This window comes from Catharus ustulatus, chromosome 8 (assembly GCF_009819885.2).
Source record: "Catharus ustulatus isolate bCatUst1 chromosome 8, bCatUst1.pri.v2, whole genome shotgun sequence".
Taxonomy (NCBI): Eukaryota; Metazoa; Chordata; class Aves; order Passeriformes; family Turdidae; genus Catharus; species Catharus ustulatus.
In genome coordinates, this window is record NC_046228.1 from 24,760,210 (window position 1) to 24,788,074 (window position 27,865).

Here is a 27,865-nt window from a genome sequence, read left to right on the forward strand (position 1 = left end):
AAAATAACTTTCAACTGTGTACAATGACACTCTCAATGCTGCAGGACTGGAAGCAAAGAATGGTCTTCCAGCTTTACTCAGCAGCCCACTGAGTTCTTTCAGTGAGCTGTGAAGATGAATACTGGTCAATAGATGGTGTCAAAAAGAAGGAGTAAACCCCAGAGTTAGATCTTAATTAATATTGGATTTAGGGTTAAGCATGGTTAAAATAATTTTTCTGGCCCCCACTTTGCTCTTCAGACATTTGTGTGAGATAATTCTTGTGTGTTCTTATTTAAAAGGTGGGGTGGTAGTCACTGGTGCACTAATAGCCAACAACACCAATGAGCTTACTTGTCCTGAGAGGGAGAAGTGTGGCCTGTGTCTGTCCTGTAAGTTTGTGAACTCTTGCTGGTTTCCAGCTTACCTTGCTTCGGAGTGTACAGCTATGGCATGGCCAGCATTCAGCCTTGGCCTGAGCTCTCCCAGAGACAGGGCAAGAAATGGGACCCTACAGATCTGTTCCAGAAATGGAGTCAACATGGCCTTGGTATCCCATTGCTGATATTCACAGTTTCATCATGTACAAGTAATCTGGTAAGGGAACAGTCCTATCCATTAAAAATAACAATAATAGCACATTTTCTCCCATATTCAGTTAAAAATTGAACTTCAAACTTTAAATATATTTCTATTATTGTGTGCATTTCTCCATCACACATGTGGACATCACTAGATAATATGTATACTCTGAGATATTTTCACCTATTATTAAAACTAGTTTATTCTAAATTCACCTAAGCCTGATCAAAACTGGGTCTAGCTACTGCTGTAATAATTTGGCCTTTGTAATGACATGAGGGCTTTAAACCAGAGCATATTAATTGTAAAAAGCTGATATATAAGTGTGTGCAGAGAGTGCAGGAAGTACAGAAGGTAAGTTGATATTTAAATGTGTGTTCATACAGAAAGAGCATGCAGTACAGAAGGTAAAGGAACTGGAAACTGTTCAGATGCTTGCATATGCTTTTTGTTTCCTCTCTACTGCATAAATGCTTCAAACTAGCAAGAAAGTTAATGTTACTTAAATGTAAATTAGAATGTGTCCAACTAAAGTAGTGAAATTAGTGAAATTTCTATGAGATAGAAGAGTGAAGAAAAAGGAAAGCATATATGGAGGCAATGGTGCTGTCAGAGAGAGACCTTAAATAATCTTCCATTTAATCCACTTTAAGTCTGTATACAGATTTCTCTTGTAAAGGTGACCAAACTAAGTATTTCCTAATGTCTTCTTTTGTCATTGTTTGGGATTTCAGCTGCAAATTCATTGTTGTTTTGACTTAATGCAAGCAATGTGCTTTTTTTCCTTCCTCATTGTGGGAACTGACTAAAATTGCAGAGCCTTTTGACCTTGAAAGTGTTATAGGCAGAGTCAAGTTAGTTTTCATGGCAGGTGAAGGAACCCATTACCTTTCTCATTGTTGCTCCTATTCATAATCCTTTTTTAGGTAATTGCAGTGATGTTTTTGCTTGCATTACTTCCATAGTCCTATATACAATATGAAATTGCTATGTAATACTGTAAGTCTACTGGGAAATTAGGTAAAGTTTTGGAAAACAGGCATAGAAAAAGTCATACTGAAAAATACTGATGGTCAAGTATCCTGTTTGCAGCAGTAAAAAAAAATAAAATCCCACAGCCAGCCTGTAATGCACCTGGCTTGTAGAGCAAAGATCCTCTCCCTTTCCAGCTGGGTCAAACTTATTCCAATTTTTTGTCTATTGGTCTTCTAGGCTGCTATTACTGAGCAATAATAAATGCATACAATTTTTGCTGAGAAAAAAAATATAAAATATAAAAAAGCAAGGTATCTATTAGTTTCCTTCAAAAATATTAATGACACCGGTGAAGAAAAATTGTTTTGCAAATTAAACACTTTTTTATTTGCTGCTACAAAATGATCTGTCTCAACCTGGACCCAAATTATGTCAGGAATTAGGCACTTAAATATTGTGATAGAATGTGATTTGAATGGGGATTTGAATGAATATTGGGAAAGAACATATAAAAATACACAAATCTAGTCCTGTGAAGCTTCACTTGCAATGGTGGATCATTTCTGAAAGATTTTCCATTAAGCCTGTGTTTGTGTGCTGGAATTTTAGCCCCTGCCAAGACTTACATATATACTTAATGCAGTAATAATAATTGTTTTGAGTGTTTATGCAGTGCACACACATGCAACATACTACAGGCATTTGTATTCCACTAATGCCAGCAACACCAGGAAAGCTCAGAAGGACAAGTGCTAGCATGCAATTGCTATTTATGTCATCCAGTGGAAGGGCCATTGAAATTTAATTATTGCTATAAACTAGGAGGAAGTTGAGTATTTCTTAGGTTTAAAGCAGAATTGAGAAACCAGAATCCTGACAGAGCAGCTGTGGAATTTTTTTCTTTTTTTTTCTAGCCAAACACCATTTTTTCTTAAGGAACAAATAATATTATTTGGGGAAAAAGTAGTCTACAAGCCACCTGCTCACCTTCCCCATTGTATGGGAATCTCAGAATTAAATAATGCAATGTAATTTCACGGACTGCAGGGAAGAATAAAATCTAGCATTATATCTGATTTATGTGATCTGTATGTTTAAAGCTTGGCCAACTGACAGAGAGTTAAGAACATAATGGTTAATAACCTTTTGTGAAGGATAAACATTAAAAATTAAGAATAATTTATCTTCCTGCAGAAGAAGAGCTTATAACATGGAATAATGTATTGCTGTTGAGAAAAGAGAAATTTAGGCTGAACATCATAAAAAATTTCCTGACAGGAAGTTTTATTACACAGTGGAACTGAATCTCAAGGGAAGACATAGGAACCCACTAGGTTCAGACATTCAAAACAGAGAGAAAAATATCAGAAAAATGGCAACTCTGTACAGATGTTGCACAATTCATTATTAACCTGATAGACCTCTTTCATTTTCACCTTTTGTAATTCCATGGTTCATTAACCAGCAACCTCTTTCCCCTGCCCTCCGGTACATCCAGGACAACTTCCAGGCAATTTGCAAAAACACATTTCTTAGAAAATGTGTAGCTTTTGTTTTGTGGCAGAATATTCACCAGCCACTCTTATTATGAGGTCACTTGTCTACTCAGACTTCTGCTGTTTCTGCTTTTTTTAATTTTAAAGGGCTCTGGCAATGATGCAGTTACTTTCAGTCAGTGAACATTGGTTGGAAATATTTTTTTCTTTATCAAAACAGGAAAATTCAACCTTAATTAAAATAATCCTAAAATGAGTTGGGGCTTTTAGAAGAAAAATGTGTGTGCTCATTCTGCTTTCAGGCATTTTAAGACCTAAGCTGTTTAGCAGATGACTTGTTTCATGAGGATGGGAAACAAAAGACCTGTAACCTCTGTTAAAAAATTCAGAAAAAGGACACAAGCTCTTAGAAAAGCTGTTTTAAAGAAAGTTCTTGAGACCTTTACTCAAAGATGAGCTGCCAGCCAGCAGAATTCATAAGCTCAACGCCTGTTCAACTTTACGAGACTCTTGTTCATTCATTTTATAAGGACAGTTAATTTTCACCCTTGTCTGAGGTGTCAGGGCTGTCAGCTGGGAGGAGGAGGATTAGCAAGCAAGTCAGAAAAAACCTTCTCCCCAGCGTATCTCGTGTGTTGTCAGTGCCTTTCAGCAGAGCTCCCTTCAGTACAGCTGCTGTGTGTGACATCATGGTGTGCTACAAATCCCTGCACACCACTGCTGGGTGATCTGCCGGGAGATTTTTCAGCCCAGCCTTGTTTCAACACCACACTTCTAAATATTTTGGTGCTTTAAAGACTAGCAAATGTTTAGAAATATGAAATATTGATTTAGTAGATGAAGAAACCTCTGTAACATTTTTCCAAGCTACTTTACCAGTGTAATACTCTCCAAGATATTCCAGCAGTATTTATGTGAACCTGAGTTACTGGTTAGTAGCAAACTATTGCTTCAATGGGAAACTGAAGGAAATGTGAAATTGAAAGAACACATTTCTTCACCACATGTAGCTTTTTTTTTTTGTTTTCTATTCTTCTGGAATGTGTATGATAATATAAGACTTGCTACCTACAAAGAATCAGCAGAAGGATTATTCACCTCTTCTTAGAGTCAGCTATTTAATAATGTTTACAGGTTACCCTGAGAATTGTCTAAGGACTGAGGCTGTGTGACTTTTTCCCTGTGCCTGTGGAGGTTGGTTGTTTCATTACATCTAAGTATTCCTTTCTTGATCAGTATCTGTGACAGCCAACAAATGGGAACTCATAATGTCTATGTTGTAGAAAATCAATTAAAAACCAACAAGTTCAACAAATTCCTTCATCTCCCCTAATCAATATTGAGATTAAAGTGTCTGATAAAGTCCTTTGGGTAGGTTGCTGCACCTGAAGCTAAAGAAAAACATGTAAGAATAGTTTTTACTTTAAGAGTTTTCTCATAGCTTTTACTGCTACACAGTTAGGAGAAACAAGTTACTTACCAGAAATTAAACATTATTGCTGTCAAACTAAATTACCTTCTATATAAAATCTACATAGTAGTGCTCTGACTAACAGAGCATCTCAGGAATCTGAATGCTCTGAGAACTGAATTGTATGTAAAGGTTTCTACTTTTTTAATGAAAAAACTTAGTATAAACTGTAATTCTTTTTAAAAATGCCAATTGGTAATTCTGATTGTGTGCTATATCTAATCACTATCCATAGTAGAATGGTAAATAAAAATTGTGTAAGATACTTACTTTGTAATATGGACATTGAGATGGGAAAACTATCATGTTGTTCAAATAAAAGGAAATTTTTTTCCCCTCCTCAGATCTACTGTTAATTTGCACCACTGAAATAAGAGTCAATCTGCCTGAGGTTTTGGAAACTGGAGGATACGTTTAAGGTCTCTTTTAGACTTGGGTTGTAGTGTTGAAGCTGCAACCTGCTGTAATGATGTAATGCAAACACCCTGCCTTTGTGCTTTAACTCCAGGGGGGAGGTGTGAACGTTGTCCCTGCAGGTAGTGAGTGTGCAGAGGGGACACACTCTTGGGAAATACAAGAACAAAAAAGAACAGCTCACAAAACCAGTGACAGATGACTACTGAGAAAAAAGGTGCAGATAGTGACTATATAGTTATTCAAAATGCCTCATGGGGTTCCAGAAAGTTCTATTGGAGACTGGCATCTTCCTGTTCCTTGTTTTCCCAAGAAACTTGGCACAGCTTTTAAAAGATTGTCCACTCCTAGTTCCCATAAATGTCTCTCCAAATAGTTTATGTTGCTTCCTGCTTTGTTTGAGAGTGTAAAGCTTTCAAATTTCTGTGCCAGAGTGTATAAATTATAAATTAACTTAGTGACTGGTGAAAGGTAAACCTTTACATTTAAACCTAACTCAAAATACAGTCACCTTTCCTACTGTAGAAATTAATTAGTCTTTTACCAAAAATACAGTTCTTATCTTAGCTGTGAGATGTATTTTAACCATGGCATCCATCTGGAAACACAGGAGTGTGACTCTTCCCTGATGTCCTCCTCCCACATTTTTCATGATTCCTGTTTTATGAGAAAGATAAGATAATCTAGACCTTTGGCCCCATGCTTTACAATGCACCTGAAATGTTCATTAATGGTCCAGAAATTATTTATGTGTCATATCTTATTGGATAAATATCACTTACTTCTTTATGGCTTCGTGCTTCTTCCCAGTGCTTTAGACATTTATACTAACCATCAAGGGAAAGCTTAGTGTAAGATTATTTGGACAAATCAGCTTTAAAGTGAGGTTATCCAGAGTTTGCTCTGGCAGCAGTCTGCCTACTCCCTACAACTCTCTTTCTTTTTTGGTGTTATATCTTTAGCCAAGTGGATTACTTCTTTAGAACTTATTTTAAATGAGTGTTTTCTCTCATTCATAAGACCTGCCAGTGTTGTCAATATTTTTCTGTTTTCCTCCTCCCTGTACAGAAGAACATTTCTATTTTGTAAACTGAGACTGGAGCACAATGGTTTAATGATAAACAGTTTAGCAGTGGCTCTCTGACACTGCTCGGGCTGAGCTGTCATTGGTAGATGAGACATTAATCACCATTTGCCCATTGCAACTTACTGATAAGGGACCAGAGACACACATTTAAAACTAACTTTACACCTTACTGCAGGTGCTTGTAAACATTCTTCATAGCCATTAGTAGAACAGTACTAATTTTAGTAGAGGGCACAAGGAAGAATGCTTCTGTTTTGGACTGGACATGGTTGATTGATGTGCGTCTGATCCATTTGGAAAAAGAGTCTGATGGGAGTCCCTAAGCTGCACACTGTGACATCATTAGGACAGTGATATGCTATATTTTTTGCAGAATTTTAAAAGAATTTATTGGGAAATCTATTTCTTCTACGGCTTTTATTTGTGCAGTACCACTTCTTGAGGCAATGCATCTCTAAGTTATGCTGAGGTGTTTGTCCACACTCTGAATAGTTTATACTTTGTTTATCAGAAAAAAAGTGGTTTTTACTTTGTTTTTAATGAAAACACTTCAGAACTTTCAGTATCAGCTCTACCAAAGAGATGAATTAGCTCCAAAGTGTTAAGTGTCTTGTTTTTCCCATCTCTTTTATTCAAGAAAGTAAAACCTGTGAATAGGAAAACTGTTTTCCTTCCTTCAGAGTATAAAAGCCTGGAGTGCTGATGTTTTCATTTTTTAAAGAAATGTTTATTACAGGATTTTGTTCCTAATCTTGTTTTTTACTTAAGCAGTTTCCTCTTTGTGTTAATTTTCATGGTAAATATTTAAATTATTAATGTATCTTTATAATTCTGAACTGTTTCTGCAACACTTGTTTTGATTTAACTTACTCCTTGCTAATGATTTGGCCAATTGGTTTAAGGTTTTAATTGCATATAATTGAATTTTAAATTAATTTAATTATATTTTAGAAAATAATATTAATGTGATTACAAATTATTTTGCAGCTCCATTTTTGAGAAAGGATTCCTTGTTCCTATATCTTTTAAGATTACCTTGTTTAGTCTCAGTTGATTAAAAAAAACAAACAACAAATTTATTTATTTATTTATCAGTGCAATAGTGTTGAGTGAAATATTAAATTAGTTCGGTCGCTGTTACTGATTTTTGCTGCTCCAGTAGGAAGAACAGCTGATTGTGTACTGTCTTCACAGCATTTTTGTAACCCAACAGAGGATTTGTTTTGAAATTTGTTATTGACATCAACATATGTGCAAAGCATTAGCCAGAGGGGGGTTAGGATTTCCACTTAAATTGAAGCAGCAGTTTATGCCTCTGCCTTGTTTCCCTTGGACAGTGCTCAGCCTCATGTTGAGTGGCTAAATAATAAATCTGTTAAGCGTTCTCCTAAAGTAATTTCACCATGTACTTGTTTTATTTCTGACTGGTTTTTGACTTGCTTGCTAGTCATTGAGACTGGCTCTGTTTTCCATTTCATCTGTACCAGATATATTTACAAGGTTTCTTATTAGAGTTTTAGGAAGGTATTAAGTCCTCTGTTACAGCCTTAGTCATCTGGAGTCTTCGAGTCATCATGAACCTCAAGTCTGTACAAAGTATATATTTGTTCACATTTTTGTTCTCACTGTGGTCCTTTTGTGTCCGATTGCTATTTTTGTGAAAGCGATGCATGTTCTCTTTTTACTGATGCAAGGAAGAAATATCAGTCATTTACATTGCAAGCACACAATATTTGAAAAGATGCAATTGAAAAACCTACCCTGTGTTTGGGGCACAACCTCCCTAGAAAAGCACAAGTGTTCTAAAGACCCAGAAGCAGGAGCCACATCCCTGTCATTTAAGTTACTTCTCAGATTTCTAAGCTAAGCCTGCTCCTACCTAACTTGCTGAGTTTGTATCAGCTTCTGGCCACTAGCCCTTCACCAGTTCTGCAGTTTAGAGCAAGCCTTTAAATCCTCCCAATTGTTTTCTCAACCACCACACTCACCTTGAAGATAGAAAGCAGTTAATGGAATGTTTTCATTCAGTGTTACATGGAGGGTGCATAGAAACTGTAGAGCAATGGAAAAACAAACCTAGAGAGGATTTAAACAATCTCCTCTTGCTGCCCATTGCTGTGGATTTGATTTTGTGGTGATTTTCCCTTTAAAATGTCAATGAGAGAAAAATTATCATGGGCTGTAAATGGAAAATCTGTTACCTAATATCTGTAGAAAAGAGCCCACAGAAGGATGTTTTCTACTGTTTAAAACAAAGCTGCTTCTTGCTTTCATTTTCTTGGAAGGATCAATTCTGGTATATACAGGTTTTGCCCTCCTGAATCAAATTATTGGAATATTTGTTGGCAATATTTGGGAATGTGTGCTTCAAAGGGATCAGGAGAATTAATCTGTAATCAATCTCTCAAAAATACTGCAAAGCTTAGAATACATTCAAGAGAGCTATAATTTGTGTTTAAAAAGAACCTTTCTAAAGAAAAGCTACACTTGCAGATGTATGTGTGGGGATATTACATAGCTGGATAAAAAGCCTTTGGTTATTACTGAAGGAGACTTTCAGGTGTTTACCCAAATCTTGCGTTTTCATGCCCATGCTGACTGTGACAGTGCAAACTCCTTAACACACAAATGCAATTTGCACACTTTTTATTTAATAATTCCACATGCAGCTTGGTTTAGTGGTTATTATATTAGAATTAGAAAACAAGGGGGAAATGTTGCTTTTTCAGGTTGGCATTAGTTTCATGCCTTTGCAGTTTTGTAGGGACTTTGCAGGTAAAAAACAGAGCCTCAATTCTGAAGTCCCAGTTGAGTGTCGGTGGTTGGAATATCACTACCATGTGCTGAGCCTTACTGTTTTCCTCTTTTTCTTCTGGTTTGTTTTTCCTAAGAGATGAGGAAAGTAGGGGAGAGGAGGTGAAAGCAGGCTGAAAACTGTCATTCAGCACACTTGTACTGAAAAGCCTATTAAACAGTGCCCAACAGCTGTATTGATTGCTGCTACAGTTTCACAGAGTGCCAAAAGGATCCCTCTGCCTGGTGATTTGGGGTTTGGCCTTCAGGGGAGCCCAGTACAGAGTGACAAAGTGGTGCATGTGCTCCCAGCCTGGTGGGGGTGACAAGGGCCAGGGCATTGTGTGCTGGACAGAGGTGAGTGATGCTGTAGTTTTGACTGCTTGGCTTTCATACAAGTTTTTCCAGATATATGAGTCCTGTTATTAAGAAGGAAAAAAAAAATCAGAACTTTACAAGTCATGCATTTTATCTGTGTCAGTGTGGCACTGAATTATATTCTGCTTGAAGTCCAAACACTCAAGCTCTCATATATGTGTATAACAAGCCTTTCAACAGAAGCTTTAGCATACTGACATTCTCACCACATCTGAGACTATCCAAACAGAAATTCAGATGTGAAAGCCCTGGGCCAAAACTGCATTAATACTGGATGACTACCAGCAACTGGATGACTGGCAGCTCAGATGAGTAAAAATTAACCCAGTACCACAAAATTTCATTCACTAATATTAACAAAACAACCAAAGATTACTGTAATCATTTCTTCTATAAAGCATGAGAGTACTAAAATGCTTTAAAGCTCTATATTGGTCCTTCTGTTTCCAACCTCTTCTGTTTACACTAAGCACTCTGGCTAGATGACTCTTCCTCTGCTTAGAGTTTCCCCAGTTTATAGCAGGGTTGGTTTTATGATGAGATTCCCATATTCTGTGGTAATGCAAACAGGCACCTCTTAAAATTTTCTTATTTTTTAACTTGGAAATTGGCTATTATATTCTGCACCAGTCATCCTCATTTTAATTTCCAATTTTTCAGGCTCTTTTCTTTAAATTTCTCTAGAATTTATGATATTCATTCTCTTCCTGTTGAAGGTCCATAATCACTTCTATCCCAGTAAAAATTTCCTGATGGAATATTATATTGTTCCATTTTTCAGTTATTTCATTTGTTAAGAATAGAATCTTCTCAAATGTGATATTCTGTCTTTTCTCTGAATAAAAATAACAAGAGTTCTTTATTCTTTTGAATCAACATTGCAAAAAATCTGATGAACTTGGAAGCATTTCAGAAAAGTTTAAATTTTGAATTCATTAACAAGAAGAACATTTCTGGTGTATAAAAATATATTCCTAAGGAGACAGCCATAAATTAGTTTGTGAAATTCCCTCCATCTCTCCTCTGGTCTTGTTAGATAAAATGTCCTTTTTTATCTGCAAGTTTGTTTGTGTTCTCTAGAATTTTGGAGGACATGAGTAGAAATTAAGGAATAAATTCTAAAGATTTTATTTTCTTTTAAAACTTATATAAAAGGTTTACATTAATATCTTGGCAATTTTTCAGTACGACTGGCAAATTTTAATGCTTTCTTTATTGCTTTCAATTCAGAGAGCAACATATTCTAAGATAAATTTGAGTTCATTTTTAGCCAAACACCATTTTTTGTAATTTTTTGTTTTGCAGAAGTCTTGACTAATTCCCATGTCCATATTGTCCAATGACAGTTTCAAGTTGAGCTCATTAAATCTCAGAACTCTTCTCAAAAAGTTAGTTGGTGACAGGGTGTTGATTAAATTTGTTAAATGTTGAAGTAAATTGAATCAGTTTTGGATTATGCAACCTGCAACCCAGCTCGGAGAGCTCATTTTCATTTCATTTCACTTTGTAGGAAAATATTTTTTCCCTGTTTCCAGCTTCACAGTAGATGTGGTTACCAAATGTTCACGATGGCATCTCAAGCAGTCAAAAGGTGAATGTGTCTCTCTCTATATATACCAGTAATTTCACGATTATAAACTGCACCATGTTGACTAAAATTTTGGACCAAACCCTAAGTGCGGCTTATAATCAGGTGCGGCTTATATATGGACAAAGAACAAAAAGTTGCTGTTTTAGTTTGGAGGACAGGTGTCTGCTGAGAAAGGCAGGAACTTCTCTTTGAAAAGGATAATGTAAACCCCCTCCCTCCAAATTATTATAATTTTGAAATCAAGGGGCTTTCAGGCAAAAATATGGGAATTAGGAATAACAGTTCTTTTCTAGGGAAATCAAAATAGAAATACAGTACTACAAAGAAACAAACCCCAAACCCTGACAAAGTCAGAGTACAACCTGACACCCCGTCAGGCAGGGTGTTGGTAGCAGTCCCATTAAATGGTGGCTGCATCCTCCTGCAGTGACAGATGTGGTTCAGTTGGAGCAGTGCTCCTGTACAAGGTGCAGTTTCCCTCCGGAGGTCCAGTGGTGATGTGGAGAAATCCCGTTTTCCTCTGGAGTCCAGTGGAGAAAGGGGCTCCCTTAGTGTCCCAAATCCTCTGTTTTTATTTTGGTAAGAAATGCTGGGCTCTTCCCCCTGGCTGGAGCAACTTCCAATGGGATGCAGTAATTTAATCAGTCCCACAGTGGGACTCAATGGGCCATTAGCAGAAAATGACTCGCTGGAGGAAGGATGGGTTGTGAGAAGATAAAGAACAATGCCCTGCCTGGTTTCAATGGATGGCCCATTAGCAGAATATCTGCCGTTGAGATAAGGATCACTGCCCCCACCCTCAACAGATGGTGATAGAACAGATACCTTTTATCACACTCTGTATTGTAACCCAAGACACCCGGACATGCGGCTTATAATCGTGAAATTGTGTAAGAATACATTTTTTCTTGTGCACAGCTGCACGTTTTTTTGATATGGCTTTTTTTTGGTCTATGTTTTCCCTGGCTTATAAGTGGAAGAGGGAAAAGAATCCCTATACGCCATGGGAAATGGATATCACCTGCTTGTATTAGCAATTACAAAGCAATTTTTATCACTGCCTTCTAAATAGCTCTTTTATTGCTTCTCAGTATTCTGTTCTGTCTAGTCCTGGGAACATGTGCCTTCATATGTACTGTCATAGTCTTTGATAATACCAGCTATTTCATTACTGAGAGTGCTCTGACAAAATTTTTTTTTGCTACACGGAAAATCCAAATAACCTGCTGAATTGGTTTATGTCGCAAAATGAGAGGTGGCATGTAACTGTCACAGGCAAATTCTACAATCCTAAAATTCGTGTAGATAAGAGGGCTTAATGCTCTTATTCCAACAACAAAGAAAAAGCACAAGTAAGAATGAGTTTAATACTTCAGTGTGCTTGTACTTTTCTTTATCACATTTAAAAAGCAGTAAAGGCTTTTAGTTTTATTCCTGTGAATTAAATTCTTCATGAATTGTACCAGAGGAAAGATTGCCACCTACCAAGTGACTGAAAGCATCTTGCTATTGAGCTATAAACTTTTCAGTGCTTACATTAAAAGCCAAGGCTTGAACTTTATACATCTGGTGAAACTTAAGCAATGAAAAAGCCTGACAAATCAAGTAACTGAAAGTTAGAGAGAGCTGGATCCTTATCTGAAGAAACAATCACCAATTCCACTGCAGAAGTTCCTTTGAAACTCCTCATCTTTTCTTAAAAATTCCCAGTTCTCTGCAAAATTTGAGATGCAGAATATAAGTTTGAGTGAATTGTCTTCCATTCTGAATGCTGCTATGATCTTAAAATACTGATTTTTTTTCTTGATTTCCCTCGGTGACTCTGGGATGATGCTCAGTAATGCTTATTTCAGTTGCAGTATCCAAGAGAGCCAGTGGGTCATCAGACATCTGTGGTCCCTAATCTGCTTATATCAACCTATATATATTTAGGGTGCATCTGAAAGAAGGAAGCTTCTATTAAATTCTTAGAATTTTTGAAAAAAACATGGAAAACCTGACAGTAGCTAGGAATAAATAATATTAACAGCATTTTTCTTGTTAGAAGCACAGTGCAAGCAGTTCATTGCAAATTTCCCTCTCAACTCTCCCTGTGTATCTGCAGAAAATATGTCTCTTGGTGCTCTTGTGCGCAGAACACTTTCAATCCAAAAACTGCATAACATGAAAAAAATATATACTAGCAACCAGGACAAGGCTGCCAAAACTTGTGTTTTTCCAGGGCCTAGGCCTCCAAAAAGGATATATGTTTTTAATTAGCTGTGTGATGACAAGATTAAGAAGGCAGCCACTTCTTTTTACTTACCATAGTCCCACAGCTGTTTTGGGCAAAATACAAAGCTGGGTGTTTTTTGGGGGGAAAAAAGGAGTGCAATAATTAGAACTGAATTCCCTTAGTTACAGCTAAATGGTACATGAGAATATTCAAGGCACATTATTTGTGGGAATAAATTGATATAGATCCATTAAGTTAATTGAAGTTAAGGTAATTTAAACTTGCTGAGAATGTAACTCCTATGGTGAAAAACATGAGGGAAGGCAAACACAATTTTGTGTGATTCATTTCACTGGGGAAGGAATGATAACTCAGGGTCTGTCTTTGATATGCAATGGGGCAAATCTGGGCTATTTCCATGTCTATAAAGTGTTCTAAGCTCCATTTAGGAGTGGACTAGTGTTATGAAATAGTCCTTTGACGGACTTTGGAGAAATAATCTTGGTTTGCAACAGTCATACATAATATGTAAAGAACTTGGAGATCACAGAATGAAAAGTGATATGGACAGGCAAATTATTTCAATTTCATATAAATATTGATATCATATCAGTTGTTTGTTCTTATATGTCAGACTTTAGAAACTGAATATTCTCTATCATTAAACTATGTAACAGGTTTAACTCTACTTCCCTTTCCTAATTTTGGGTGGGTCTTTGAAACACCCATTCAAATATCTGATTGTTTGCTGACTACCCTGAAGTTGTTTCTACATCCTAGTGTTCTTCATGTACCCTTTTTACTTTCTGTGTGCTGGGAACTGTTATAAATTATTTTCTTTGGCTGGGTCAGGAAGTATTTTTCCATTTGGCTACTCTTTATTCCTGCTTTTCATTTGCAGAGTAATTTCATAGTTAGACACTAGGCAGCTGGTCTTCTAATGTGTGGACTGGCTTAGCAAATAATTTTATTATGTCTACAGTGCACCAGGTTGCATTATAAAGTTTCAGACAAGGCTATCTCCTTCCTTTCTCATTCATAGCTTTTAGCTACGTCTATGCAATTAAATGGGGTAGCTGATGCTCTGCACATCTTGATAGATACAAAGAGGAATAGCCTCTTTGGGTTCTAAGGGTGTTGTTTCAAGATTAGTTTAAGCCAATCTAATTGCAGGCAGCTCCTGTTGACCTGCATTGTCCCCGCTTCTCTTCCTCCCCAGCAATATTTTCAGCTGAATCAGGCTCTTGGCATGCTTATGTGTGCATGTGCCAGTGGCAGCAAATGGGAAAAGTAGGAGGGAGGGAGGGACCAGGAGGGAGGAGGAAATGACTGGCACAGTCAGGACCCAGTCATGCCAAGCCAGGGCCAGAATGGTGCCCTCAGCAGGGCAGACTCAGTGGAATATTGTTGACTTTGTGCAGGTGACCTTCAGCAGCGCTTTCATCTCCTGTGCTCCAGTAGCACTCTGTACATTAATAGCAGTGTTTGGTCTACTTGTTCAGACATGGAATCTTGTAAGATTCTGTACAATTTCAAAGGTGAGCTGAGGCAAAGGACATGAGTAGAGGTTTTTATGATTTCCGTGTTTATGCTGAAGACAGATTAAAGAGTTTAGTTTGAGATACAGCAGGTAAATTTTATCAAGTAGTATAGCAAATACATTTGTGATACTACTTTTATTTTGAAAATAGTATAGATTTAGGACACCAGGACACAAAAACAGGACAAAATAGTCATTATTATATTTCATGGTAAACTTTGCTTTGCATTTAGAAAGGCCAGCTCCAGCATCTGTTTTTCTCAGTGGCAGAGCTATTTCAACAAGGTAGTCATTTAGATTAAACAAATAAACTTTAATTCTGTTAAACAGACATCAAACTCTGAGGCATGCAGATACTCCCATCAGATGTAAAGAAGCCAATCTCCTCAGCATTAAAAGAAAACATTTTAGGCACATGTTCAGAGAAATCCTGCCTCTAGTCTTAGAGCCAATAGGAAACACTTGTCAATGATATTTTGATTTATTTTCCTCTTTATAAATGCCTCCTGATGACCCACTTGAAAGGATCCTTGCTAAGTACTTTTGGGCAATGCGGGAGACTAAGCTAGAATCTGGCTTTTTTAATCTTTGTCTTCAGTATGACTCCCATAACTGTATATATTTCTGAGCTGCCTATCATTATAGGATTTGGGCAATATCTATACAACTACTTTTGCAAGAATTACCATTTCTGGCATATGTAATCTCAGCAAATTAAAATTTTCACTAATAAGAGCCGGAAAACAATTATAATAGCAGTGTGTTTGCAAAGCTGAGACTCTCCATATCAAAGAGACCAATTGTGACTTTGTGAGGCTGATAATAGTAGAAAAAGTTTGGCTATAGTGTAAGACAGGAGATTATGAGAAGCTGTCACCATTTGGGAAAATATTCTCTTTCTGTTCTTTACATGAAAGGGCTGTAAGTAATCAGTATCTATACAAATGGATCTTTCTGTAGTTCTTTGCCAACGTATTTTGCCATTTGCTGTTGTACCTGCTCACTGTAGGTCTGTGGATACCCTTTCTGTAGAACCATTAGCAAAACATGCTTAACCCAATTAATTTAATCTATTTCCATCTGGAAAGTAAGTAGATAGTGTGTGGAGGGAATGAACTTCTATCAAGGCATAATTGAGAAATGCCTAACCATTTCCTCTGTCTCTAATTCTATCACAAATTTGAAAAGACTGGTTTTGCCTTTTGAGCTAATAGAGACAGAGGTAGTCATCCCTGTGGGTTTGAGAAGTGCTTTAGGATGTACAATTGATGCATGTATGTTGCAGCATGTCCTGCTTGTCAGGACCTGTTTCACAGTGCTGTTTGTCTGGTTGTACCTTGGGGAGGACCCAGGTTGTACCTGGGTGCCCAGGCTGAGGTTATACAGCCAGCTCCATTTGGTGTAGCGCTGTAGTGGTGTTGCAAGAGACAGTCCCACACTCCATCCAGAGTCTCTGTCACTGCCAGCTGCTCTCCCTGTTCCTCCTGCACTCTGGCTAAGTGTCTGGGTGATCATGGCCTGAACATGGAACAAGGGAGCTTCCTGCTTACTTGGCCAGCTCATGGTTGAATCAGGCTCCTGATCCAGCCATGTTATGGTGGTGTGGTCATTAGTGTCAGCCCAAGGTAGGAGCAAAGAACTGGGAACAGATGGTAAGGCCACATTCTGTGTGGCAACTTATAATGGTGTTTGATTAAGGCAACTTTATAATCAGCTTCCTAATGATTAATTTTACACCTCCCTTAAATACTAACCATGTTGAGTACTCTGTCATTTTGCTTCTGTCTCACAAAAGCCTTTCATTATATTTGTGATAATGTGCATTTAATTAAAAATAAAAATTATGCAGGTGATTGCTATGAAAGTTCCCAATGAGAGGGGATATATCATATATCCATATGATCTGTTTCACTGGAGTCATACATTTCCTTCATGCTCTTTCCTTGCGCCAGAGATTTGATTTCTTCTGATGCTTAAATCCACATATTCAGATGGGGATATTGCTTCCCCTCTGCTTTTTTTATACTACTTTTTTTTTAATTTTTAAATTCCACTGAGGTTGTTTATGTGTTTATTCAGTGGTTATATCTGAAGTTACTGAATTTTTCCTTTATGAGTTCCAGTGCTCTGTTGTGAGTCCCAGAAAGGAAGCAGGGATGGGCTGCCTCTCTTCGGAACATACTGATTGTTTTTTAATACATTTTTCCCTGAGTGTCTTCCCTGTGATTCCATGCAGAACTCTCCAGCATTCAGCTGAAAAACAATTTCATATTTCCTTGCATTTCTCTGCCAGCACTACCCTAGACTCTGACTAATGCTAACCAGTGTAATTATCTGTGACTTTCCTCCTAAGCTTTCCATTTCCACTCAGGCCACAGAATGGTGTTCTCCAATCCACAGCAATTATGAGTGTGATATATGAGACATCTGGAAGAGGGTATTGAGGATGAAAAAATGAGATGGTAAACAACAACCACTGCTAAGCCAAATGAATAGCAAGCCTCAACTTAGACTCTCTTCAAAACTGCCACTAAAACCATTGAGGATTCTGCTTACACGTCCAATGCTTTGATCTTTATTCTTTAGTTATTAATTCTGGGTTTGAATTGACTCAACTCTGTTAAGATATTTGAAACAGATAGTTCTGAGCTGTCTTTGCTCTTTTGCATGTGACAACCAAGGCCAGCCTGGTTTTTTCCTCAACAGATGGAAACTAAGTCCACGTTTATATAAAGATGTGTGGAGAGCCATGTGAAGGTTTTTGTGTGAATATGTCCTAAAATAACATCCACATTTGATAACTGGGGATATAAGATTGAAGGGTTGGTGGATTTCTGTCGAGGCCCCAGGAAAACATGGTTTTGCACTTCTTAAAGAAGGGGGTCAAGAGTCTGGGTGCTTGGAAGTCTCATGATACTGTCTTTGCTGGATGCCAAAGTTATTTGAGAACATCTCCTGCAGGTCCCCTTCAACTCCAGCTGTTTCTAGTAAGGGATGCACAGATCCCAGAGGATTAATTACCAACCTCAGATAGTCAGTACTCCTTCTTGCTTCCATTTGTGCTGAATTTCGCAATTTTGCTTATCTGTTTAATAGAAATATGTAAGAGAGGTTTCTCAATTTCTTTTGTCAGTCTCTGACCTTTGCTGTTGCTGTTACCTTTTCATGAGGAGTCCACATGTGGAAGGCAACACAACTGAGGTAAATAGGCATATTTTCTGAAGAGCTTATACATATACTGCACATGGGGTATAGAATCTGCTGATTTTATAGTATGACTGGAATTATAAGGTATACACATTGAAACAATAGTAGCAAATCATGGAGAAAACAAGTAATGCAAAGGCCATCGTTTCTTGAACTAAATATGATTTGCATTATTATTTGGATATTTCTTTTACTGTTGTTGTATTTGAAATGCAAAAAAAGAGAAATGTGGGAAAAGTAATATATTGAACAGTAAAGTGTGTGGTTTTTTTTTTTTTAATTATTCCTCATACAAAGCTTTACATCTTGATTTTATTTTTGGTTTCTTTTACCTTTTTTATTGTATTGAAATGGATAGGGTTGCAGTCATTTAATTATTGCTAATCCCTTAATTAACCTCATACTCAATTTATCTGCATATCTTCTTGATCCAGCAATACAAGTATGCCCCTGAAAAATAAGTTCTCTGTATTTTTGGCTGTTGAAGGAAGAGCATGATTTTCAGAATTGTTACATATGCTCTGTTATTATCTTAAAACTTAGAAGAAAAAAATACAGTATAAAAGAGTAAATTTACAAACTCCCTCTTGTTAAGAAATAGATCTTTTAAAAAACCCAAGTCCTAAAATAGTGTTAGAGTTATATGCGGAAAGATCTGAAGCTGGTTGAAATATTCCAAATAAATGAGAGCAGTGTCACAAAATTAGAAAGAGCTCCAAACATCTGTTTTATAGTACATTTTGGGGATTTGATTTTGCCATTTAAATTGCAAAAATAAAAGGTACCTAGTATCAATGACAATATTTTATATAATGTTGCAAAACATTAATATATATGTGAGAGAAATTATCTTTTTGTATTTCTAGTCTCAATACTATTTGAAACAAGTTTTAAAAAATTATACTACTTAGATTTCTATGCAAAATACAGGTTCTGCTTCTTCAATGTTTTTAACTTTATTACTCACTCTAAATCTGCAAGTAATATCTGCTACAACAGTGCCTGCCAGTTTGGATTACCTTCTGAACTCTGCTGTAACAGAATCAAGTTTTTGGGAAACATGTAGGGAAATAACGAGTGGTTTCCATGGCCTTAAACTGTGACTCACTGGGATCAGCAACTTAAATAGCTCCTTTGTTAGTGTCTTAGTGACATCGGTCACCTTTGTGATTCAAAGGAGATTTGAGGGTGCTTGTAGTGAGGTCAAGTGATACAGGATACAAAAAATATTGATACTTTAAGTTCTTCCCCCCAGCCCCCTGTGTGCACACACAAGTGAGTATTTAATCTCTAACACTGTCAGTGTGCCCCAGTCTCAGTGGAGGAAGATGTTACTTGAGAGCTGGTGATGGAGTGAACACAAACGAGCTGTTGAATGAGGCTCTGGAGTGGAAGGGCACCTATTCCCACTTTTCGGGGAGGCTACTGATTTTGATTGCCTGCAGAAACAGGAAGATTGCACAATATTTAATCATCTTCTGAAAGTTGTTTTGCAAATGTTAAACCTAGGAACCAAAATTCTGCTGCCTCATTTGTCGTGTAAGGAATTAGGTGTTAGTGAGCTGCAAAAAACATCTCCTACAGCTCAGAGACAGTATCGAGTGTAACAGCAATAAAATAGAATTCTGTGTTTAATAGTTTTGGAGAGACAAAGGACCTACTGTGTTACAGTCCTAGTTTAGAGCTATGTTTAAGTTCCACTTTTTAGCACCCCCGAGTTAGAATAATGTTGTCAGTTCCACTGAAGCTGAAGGTGGATTTTGTGGGTTTTACACAGAATTAGTAGGGCACAGAAATTCAGCATATGCAACATTCTGCTCTTCATTTTATTCCATGAAGAAATAAGGGTTTCTGCGAAGAAATGAGAAAATAACATGAATCTTACAGCACTTTATTCAGTTACCTCAGGCTTTCTTGTGTGAAGAAAAAAAAAAGCATACTTTTATGTCAAGTATCAATTAGTTAACCCTTACTTTTTCTTGAATCATGTCCACTAATGTCTGCTTTAGACTTCTCATTTTATTTATTTATTTCCAGGCTGAAAAGGTTATCCTGTTGCATTGTAAACAACCACTGAACCTTCAGAAGAGATTTCTCATCTGGGCAGTTTTGCTGGTGAGTTGCTCGAAGCCTGATGCTATAAAGATAATAGAATTAGGAGACCTAGCAGGCCTCATTATTTTTAATTACTATTGCTGCTGCTCACACACTACACGTAATTCAGTAAAGCTGGAGTGGAGTGAGGGGGGGACCCAACAACTCTGCATTTCAAAATGGGCCATCAGAAGCGGCAGTTGTCAAATCTTTCTGTTAATTATGTGTTTTTCAGATGTATCATTCTAATAATATTTTGAACAAATCTCAGAAATTCAATAAAGCAAAGAAGAGAAGGGAATGCAGGTCTTAAATAGGTCAAAATCTAAGTACCTTCAGCTCGCTTTTTGGTTCATTTATCAAACCAAATCAATTGTTATTATTAGCCTATTATCATCATCCTTCCATTGAGCTGGCTTCATTTTAATCAATATTTCTAATTAAATTACATCAAATGTGGTTTTAAATTGTAGCAACCTGGCTTCATGTGGGCTGAATTTATATGCATATCTTTATCCATTATTTTCATTCTCTCTTTATTAATGAGGCATTTCTTTACAAATAAGCAATAAGCAACTGTGTTGAAACAACTATATGGCAGGGTTGGTAGTGGACCACCTGCTATGCTGAAATGCTATTTGTCTTTTATTTGTATGGACTGTATGCTTTAAATAGCTCTGAAGCTGCCATTGAATTTTCCAGTCACAACCCAGAGAGACTGGGGACCAGTGCTCTGGGCTATGGTTTTCACTGGCTCCTTTTGGCTTGTAAACTAACCATTCATGGACATGGATACAAGCAGTACAAATACCATTCCTTGGTAGTTTCTTTTCATCCTGCAAGTATCTGCTCTGCTCCTTCAGCTACCCAGCTGTGTGTGCCTCAGTGACTGACTTTCCTTGATTTTGTATTTCTGCATTGAGAAAGCAGTGCTAAAAGAAAAAGGAGAGTTAGTCTTGCTTTCGTGTCTTGCAGTGTCTAGACCAGGAATTTTACAGCTTTTGAGAGAGCAACAAAAATGCACTTACTTAATTTGTTGGGGTATTTTTTTTATTGTGGCTTCCCATTAGAAGGCTCTGCAGATTGTCCTCTTCTTCCTTCCCATTAATACAAATACAGTAACTGTGCTATGGTTGAGAATAATTGTTTTGCTTTCCTGCAGGGATTTAGACACTAGTTAATCATGCAATAGCAGCTTCCATAAGATGTACTTTCCAGGATGATAATGTGGTTCCAGTTCAAGCATTCATGCCTTGGAAGCATTCAATATCTGTGTGGTTTTGGAAGTATTCAATATCTTACTGCTAGTTTATGGCAGCAAGGGAAGTCTTACCTTCACTATGTTTTTCATAAACAAGTGTGTGTGGATGGGTGTTTGCACACTTGTTTATGTGTGTGAGTTTTTTTATATGTAAATCAGCAGCCTTTCTCTGGTGGGCAATAAAGAGATTACTGGGAGAAGCCTAATCCTGTTGCCAGTGTATGGAAGTCAATCTGAACAGTGAAGCCAGCAAGGGCACAGTCAGTACTACATCTTTCCAAATAATTCCGTTGTAGTTTAATTGATGTAACTCTAAGGCCGTGTTTTGAATTTAAATATAATTCTAATCCTTAACTCTTATGTATTGTAGCTGGCCATCCAAACATTCCTTGTAGCAGCAAATTTATTGAACGATCTAACTTTCCTTGGCTATGGTTCCCTGCTGACACTTGTGCATGCCATTTCTTAAATATGCAGTTTCTTCTTCTGTCACTTTGACAGGCTATTTTGTCAGTTTTAAATTTCATATTCCCTCAAATGTTTCTGAAGGCAGATGTAGTTTTCAGTAATACCCTATCATAAGGGAACTTAAAAATATAAAACCAAAGTGACCATTACCCTAACGGGAGCTGGAGTGCAAGTAACAATATTATGCTTCCTTCTGTGCCAGTCATATGTGTGGTCAGTATGCGTGTAGTGCAAAGGAGAAAGTAGTTTTAGAACTGAAATATGCAGAACCTGTAAATGTTTCAATGAACATTCAATTCCTTGTTCACAAAGTTTCTCCATTCTCTTTCTTCTTAGGCTAATGTGCAGTCTAACATACCCACAACCTAAATTAGGCAGGTTTCAAGGAAGAAAATGTATGGAAATCTATTTGAAGGCACCTGTTCCTGTGCCTCCCACAGCCTTTTTTTTTTTTTTTTTTAGACTGTTTTAAGGCATTTATAAAGTTCTTAAGAATGCTTTCCTACGTGGTATAAAGCATTCATTGAAATAATACTTCTTCAGTGCCTACAGTTTCTCTGTTATCACAGTGGTTACAGGTGTTTGTTAAGGATTGAGTCCTGTGATGAGAATTTTAGTGTTGTATATATTTTAGAGTACTTTCTTCATCCATAGACATGAAATATGACACGTTCTCATGTGATTGTACTCTGCAATTTAGAAAATTATAGTTGGTTGTGTGTGAATTAATCTTAACACTCAATACTCTAAAACCAGAATAATCAAGAGTGCTAAGTGAAACACTTTCCCTGTGAAAGTTGATTCATGATTTTGTCTAAGCTGTTTAAACACCAATTCTGCATATTCCCAACATATTCCTTATACTGTCCAGTACATTTTAACAGAGCTGTTGCTGATATATTGTATATACCTAAACTGATCAAAAGACATAAAAATCCTTCCAAAATATTGGGGGAGGGGAGGGGAAGAGGGCTCTCTGAGGATGGAGAGAGTATATTCTGAATACTTAAAGATATAATGAGTGCCAGAGTACTCAAACCTTAGCCTTTTAGTCCTGATTTCAGTTGTTGCATACATGTGGACTCCTTCCCTCTCATTTCTCCCTTTACTGTGCTGATGGCATGTGAGGTGACTTCTGTGATAGAGGAAAACCATGAGGCTTCTGACAAGTGTAAAAACAGAGTCTTCTCTGTAGTGAAAGCCTAGGAGAGCAGCACGTCACTTGTAGGTCAAAAAAAGTGTTTTTCCACTGGTAGTCAGTGGTGTTTTCTGCAATAGCTGATCCCTCTGACTCTTGGCTCTCCCTTAGGGGGTTCCTTAGTACATCTTGTCCAGGTGACTGAATCAAATGGAGTCAACACAAAAACCAGTATGTGGTCACAGAGAACATTTTTTTTGGTGAGTATTATAGCTGCGCAAGATAAATACTGGATTTTTAAAAAGTTTAATTGTTAATATACAAATCTTAAAGCACGTTCAGAAGAAGAGTTAATGTAACTTTTCCTGCCTGATGTACTTAAAAAGAGGTCATGGCATTGGGCAGATGTGGCAATGAAGACAGCAATATAAGCACCTTTGAAGTATAGGTTTGGCATGGGACAAAAGACATATGGTGAATAAATCTTTGTCCAGTTAGCCATGTGCTAAAACTGGTGGCCTGTTGATGTACTTGTCACAGTATTCAAGACTGGATCTGTCATTAGCTGTCTTGCACTTCACAGTGCACAGACATGCTCCTGTGAGCACAGCTGAAATCCTGATTTGTAAGGAAGGCTGGTGATATGGAGTATGGACTGGAGTTCATTTGCATGGTGAAGGGAGGAGTAGGGAGAGTAATTAAAATTTTAGTACTTCATGTGATGCATCTTTCTGGGAAAATAGTCACACTGTGACTTCTGCAGTGTTCCCATTCATATCACAGCTGAATAAAATCATGGCAAGGTGAAGTTTTATAAAAATTGATTTTGTATTGTAAACAGAAAAAATTGCTAGCAAAGAGTAGAGACAACAATTAATATTAATCAGAGAAAGGATGTTCAGTACATGACAATTTTCCCATTCCTTTACTTCTGCAATTTTTCCCATCCAGCTGAGGTGATTTTAGGTGTATCTTTATTTCAGAAGCAATTTAAATACAGATTTACAAGTTTATTTGTGGCTTGGGTTAATTAAAGGTCAGTATTTTGGGAGAAATTAAGGGGTCTGTGCAGTTTCTATGGGAAAAAAGGTACCAGTGATTTATCTATCCATACTTGTGTGCGTGTGTGCATATAAGGTATGGTACTTAAACATCTATTACAGAAAACAGCACCCTGGGGACTTGGGTAGTAGATCATTTTAATGTATGAATAGGTTACATCCCTAACTACTAGTTGAGAAGGGTTACTTCTTATGGGAAGGGGGCTAAAGTAAATGACCAAGAAAATTTATAGTGTTGCAATTCAACAAAAATATTGATTAGAAGATGAAGAACTCCATTTTTATAAACTTAATCAACACTGATTGTTTGATTTTAGCTAGTAGTTTGTCAGGGAGAAATAAGAGCTTTGAGCCTGGAGTGGTGCAGAGCGGGAAGAGAACTGGCAATATTCTAGGGGAACAAAAAGTACCAAAAATCCTAAATCCAAAAGCACTAATGTAACTTTCCAGAAGATTCAAAGACTAAATATTTAAAAGGGGATAGAAACTGCCTAGGTTTTGTTTTGCTTGCACTGCCATATATTTCCCTGACTGGAAATTATATTTCAACAAGCAACTGCTGTATTTATTGGCTTATATTTTATTTTGCTAATATTCTTCTGGTGTCCTGTATTTCCATAGTAATCATGTAATAATCCGTTCCACAAAATAGAAGGTTGCCAAGATCCATTTAGAGCTGTGAGTGCTGTGGCCAAAGGTCAGTGCTGGGGGAGCTCTGCTCCTCAGTGTGCAGGTGCCACTTGCATCACAGCCATTAAGCATGAAACTAAAATCAATTTCACTGCATCTATGCAAGCTGGCAAACGTAGGAGCCACCTCAGCAGGAAAAAAAAAAAAAGAACTGGCACATATGGTGTGCCTTTATAAAGAGCTGGACAGGATCTGAAGGAAGTTGTGGAAAGTCTGTAACTCTGGTTGTGTCTCCAAAACCAGCAGTTGAATTGTCTCTGCTGCCACCATTCAGGTCTTCTCTGCTGCATTTTTATACTGTGTTTGAAGTGACTTGCCAACAACAGCTTGATGAATTTGCTTAAAACAGTGAAGTTTACAGTGGTATCAGAAAGGTATCAGAGTATGGGCTTCTCATCTTGGATTTAAAATTACAACGTGTGTCTCCTCCTCAGTACATGATCCACTATTGACTGTATGCTTTCAGTGCCATGCTAGAGATTCTGCTCTACCTCGTTGCTGAAAAACTGACTTTCCTTCTTTCTCTGGTGTCGGAGAGAAGACAAACTTTTAAAAAGCTTTTCCTCCTGAACTCGAGATGGTTTATGAGGAAGATGACAATGCCTCTCAGGTAATTTAGTGAAAGGACTCCCAATTAATTGATGTATCAATTTTGAAAAATCAGTTGAATACCAGTAATTTGACATAACAGTCTTGGTTACTTTAAAGTCAAAGTCTAATTCTTGGTGAACTTAACAATAGGGAATAAAAATCCCAAATCTCTTTGTCCCTTGTGTAGAGTTTAAGTTGAAGTTGTGTTATAATGTTCTGAAGTACCCATGAATGGCTCAACCTCCCAAGATTCTGTCATACATGTCATAAGTACTCATCTTTTACCTGAGAACCTCATGTGTTCCAAGGCTGAAGGCTTCCTGCCTTGGCACAGCTATCTGGAGCAAGAAGGAAGCTGTAATTTTGCCTGGAGGACTTTTCCTTTTAAAATAGTCCTTGGACTGGGGAGTGATCCTTGGCTCTGAAGAGCTGCTGCTGAGGTGCACCCTGTAGGGATCTCTAGGATGTCTGTCACCCACCCTGGCTGCCAGGAAAGCTTCTCCCTGCTCCCGTGGGCTTTACTGGTTGTGGGGTGACTGCTAGATCACTTCAGTTTCTGTTTCCTTCAAACTTCTCTTGGATGACCACTAGCGAGTGCTTTTAATTTGACATTTTCTTTAAAAGCTATCAACATCCCTGGAAATAACATCTGTCAGGGAGGTGGCAAGCTGGGAATTGGGTGCCTGCCCAGCCATAGCATAACAAGGCCACAGGGCACAATTGACTGGAGTGAACAAGGAAATTTCTGAGTCATTGATCCACAAGCCCACATAATGTGTGGAACTGGAAATGTAGGCTGTCAAAAGAAGCTAGCCATGTATTTTTAGATTATCTTTTAAAAAAAAGTGCCCTTAACCATTGCTCAGTAGAAAACAGTCTTTGTTTCTTTTTTCTGAAGACTGTTTTGAGGGGGGGGGCCTTGTTTGTTGTTGTTTGGAGGGATTGATTGGTTTTTTTTTGGGGGGGGGGTGGTTGTTTTGGTTTTTAAAATTATTTTCTACTGGTAATGATTGTATGATTTCCTTTTAGAATAATTTTAGTAGACCAGTTTCTCTTTCATATCACAGAGCTTTATGTGAGCACACATACATACGTAGTTATTTATATAAATGTTTTTCAGAGGCCAGCACTAAGAAGCATTTTGCATTATATTTCTGGATGGTAGACCCAAAGACCTGGCAGGACAAGTAAGAGTGCTGAGACCTATTTAACATGCAGTGTGACCAAGATAAATGTGTAACTGCATGCTTTGGAGAAGTGTAATCTCTTCCCACTTGCTTTCTTACATAGCTTGGAAGTATCTCTTGGCTTCAGTGGAATTATTTCTGATTAGCATGCATGTGAAACCATCCATGGGCTATCATATATTTCTCTTTTGTCATTTTTCCCTCTTTTTGGAGGGTTATTACTGCACCAGTTCTGTAATTCCTGATAGAGGTTTCCTAGTGGCTGTGAAAGGTTTGCTGGAATCTGCACCGTACCTGTTTCTCATTCTGTGAATGGATTTTTCTGTCTCATTTGCCAAAATAATATGTGAAATAAGGTGGCTAGGCTGGGACAGCACCTTTCACCACAGCTACTCTCTTGTTTAGTCTTTCCATTCCTACTGAGCAGTAGGAATTACCTCTTGCATGAAACTTTTGTATTATTAGGTATGAAGAGAACATTAACTATTCAGAAACTGGAATATTGCCATCTCTACCTGTGGAGGAAGAGAAGTTAATGCAATTTGGGCATTGACTATGCTGTAATGTTTGCAAACCTTTTCAAGTTTGGGAGATTATCTTTTGTGCTATGTACCAGTCTTCTGCCAAAGCCCTTCAGCAATTCTTTCTCACCAATTTTATTCTTTCTCAGAATAAAATTAAGGTGACGAACCCTACCTATAATTTTCTTTTTTTAACTATACACAGTTTGAGAAGTGTTTCTATATTACAAATATGAAATAAACGTGAACCAATGTTTTACAAACTACTATTTAGTAGCATGTCTCTCTAAAGGCAAAAAACCTCTTCACCTTTACTACATGTTTAGTGTCAGTAATGGCAATTGCACAGGATTTTTTAAATGGAAGATTTTCCATGACTCTTGCTAAAGAGTAAGCAGATCGTTCCTGTAGGACCTGTTAACTTTTACACAGATTTGAGAACAAAGCACAGTTAAAGACCTTCCATTTGTCTCTGAGATGGGAAACAAACTAGAGTTCTACGTCACCTGGTGGTTTAAAGAGTTGGCCAATGTAAAAGGAAACTAATGAGCTGTGCTGCTGGTTTGGTAAGAATTAAAAAGCGAATCAAATCATAAATGTATATGGCTTTTCCTACCATCTCTTATGAGTTTCTCTACTTTTGGCTGCTGAGGGCAAATTTTTTTAACTGTAGTAGTCCTGTAAATACTCTGTATTCTTGGCAGCAAACTATTTAACTAGAAAAATCTAGAAAGTTATGACCTAACATCTCACTTTATTGCTTCTCCAAAGCACATTAAAATGAGTTCAACAGGAATTAGACCAATCCAACTTGAATCTAAAGTTTACTCTGAAGAGCAAATATTACTGTTTAAATAAAGTTGGTAAATTTATTTAAAAAAGAGAAGAAAAATGTCAATGAAATAGCCTCTAAATACACTTATTCATTCAAATAGTGAACTTCTAATATATATTAAATTAAGGGTATTAAATAGGAGAAAGGACATTTGCTGAGGAAAGTTTTGACATTTCCTTCATTGTGTACCAGCAGTACTCGTACTCTTTAGCACATGGAGGGAGAAAAACCGTGCTTCCAAACATAAAGATATTTACTGCAATTATAATCTAGATAGAAAATCAACGAGAT

The 27,865-nt window shown here is 37.3% G+C and overlaps 1 long non-coding RNA gene across 2 annotated transcripts in view; it reads left to right on the forward strand.

Annotated features, from left to right (window-relative positions):
* The first annotated feature begins 17,650 nt into the window (after positions 1-17,650).
* LOC116999549 overlaps positions 17,651-27,865 on the forward strand; it is a 46,631-nt gene continuing 36,416 nt past the window's right edge. For both annotated transcript variants that reach the window (XR_004418580.1, XR_004418579.1), the window contains exons 1-2: positions 17,651-17,722; positions 19,766-19,843. This is a non-coding gene — a long non-coding RNA (uncharacterized LOC116999549). The remainder of the gene's footprint in view (positions 17,723-19,765; positions 19,844-27,865) is intronic.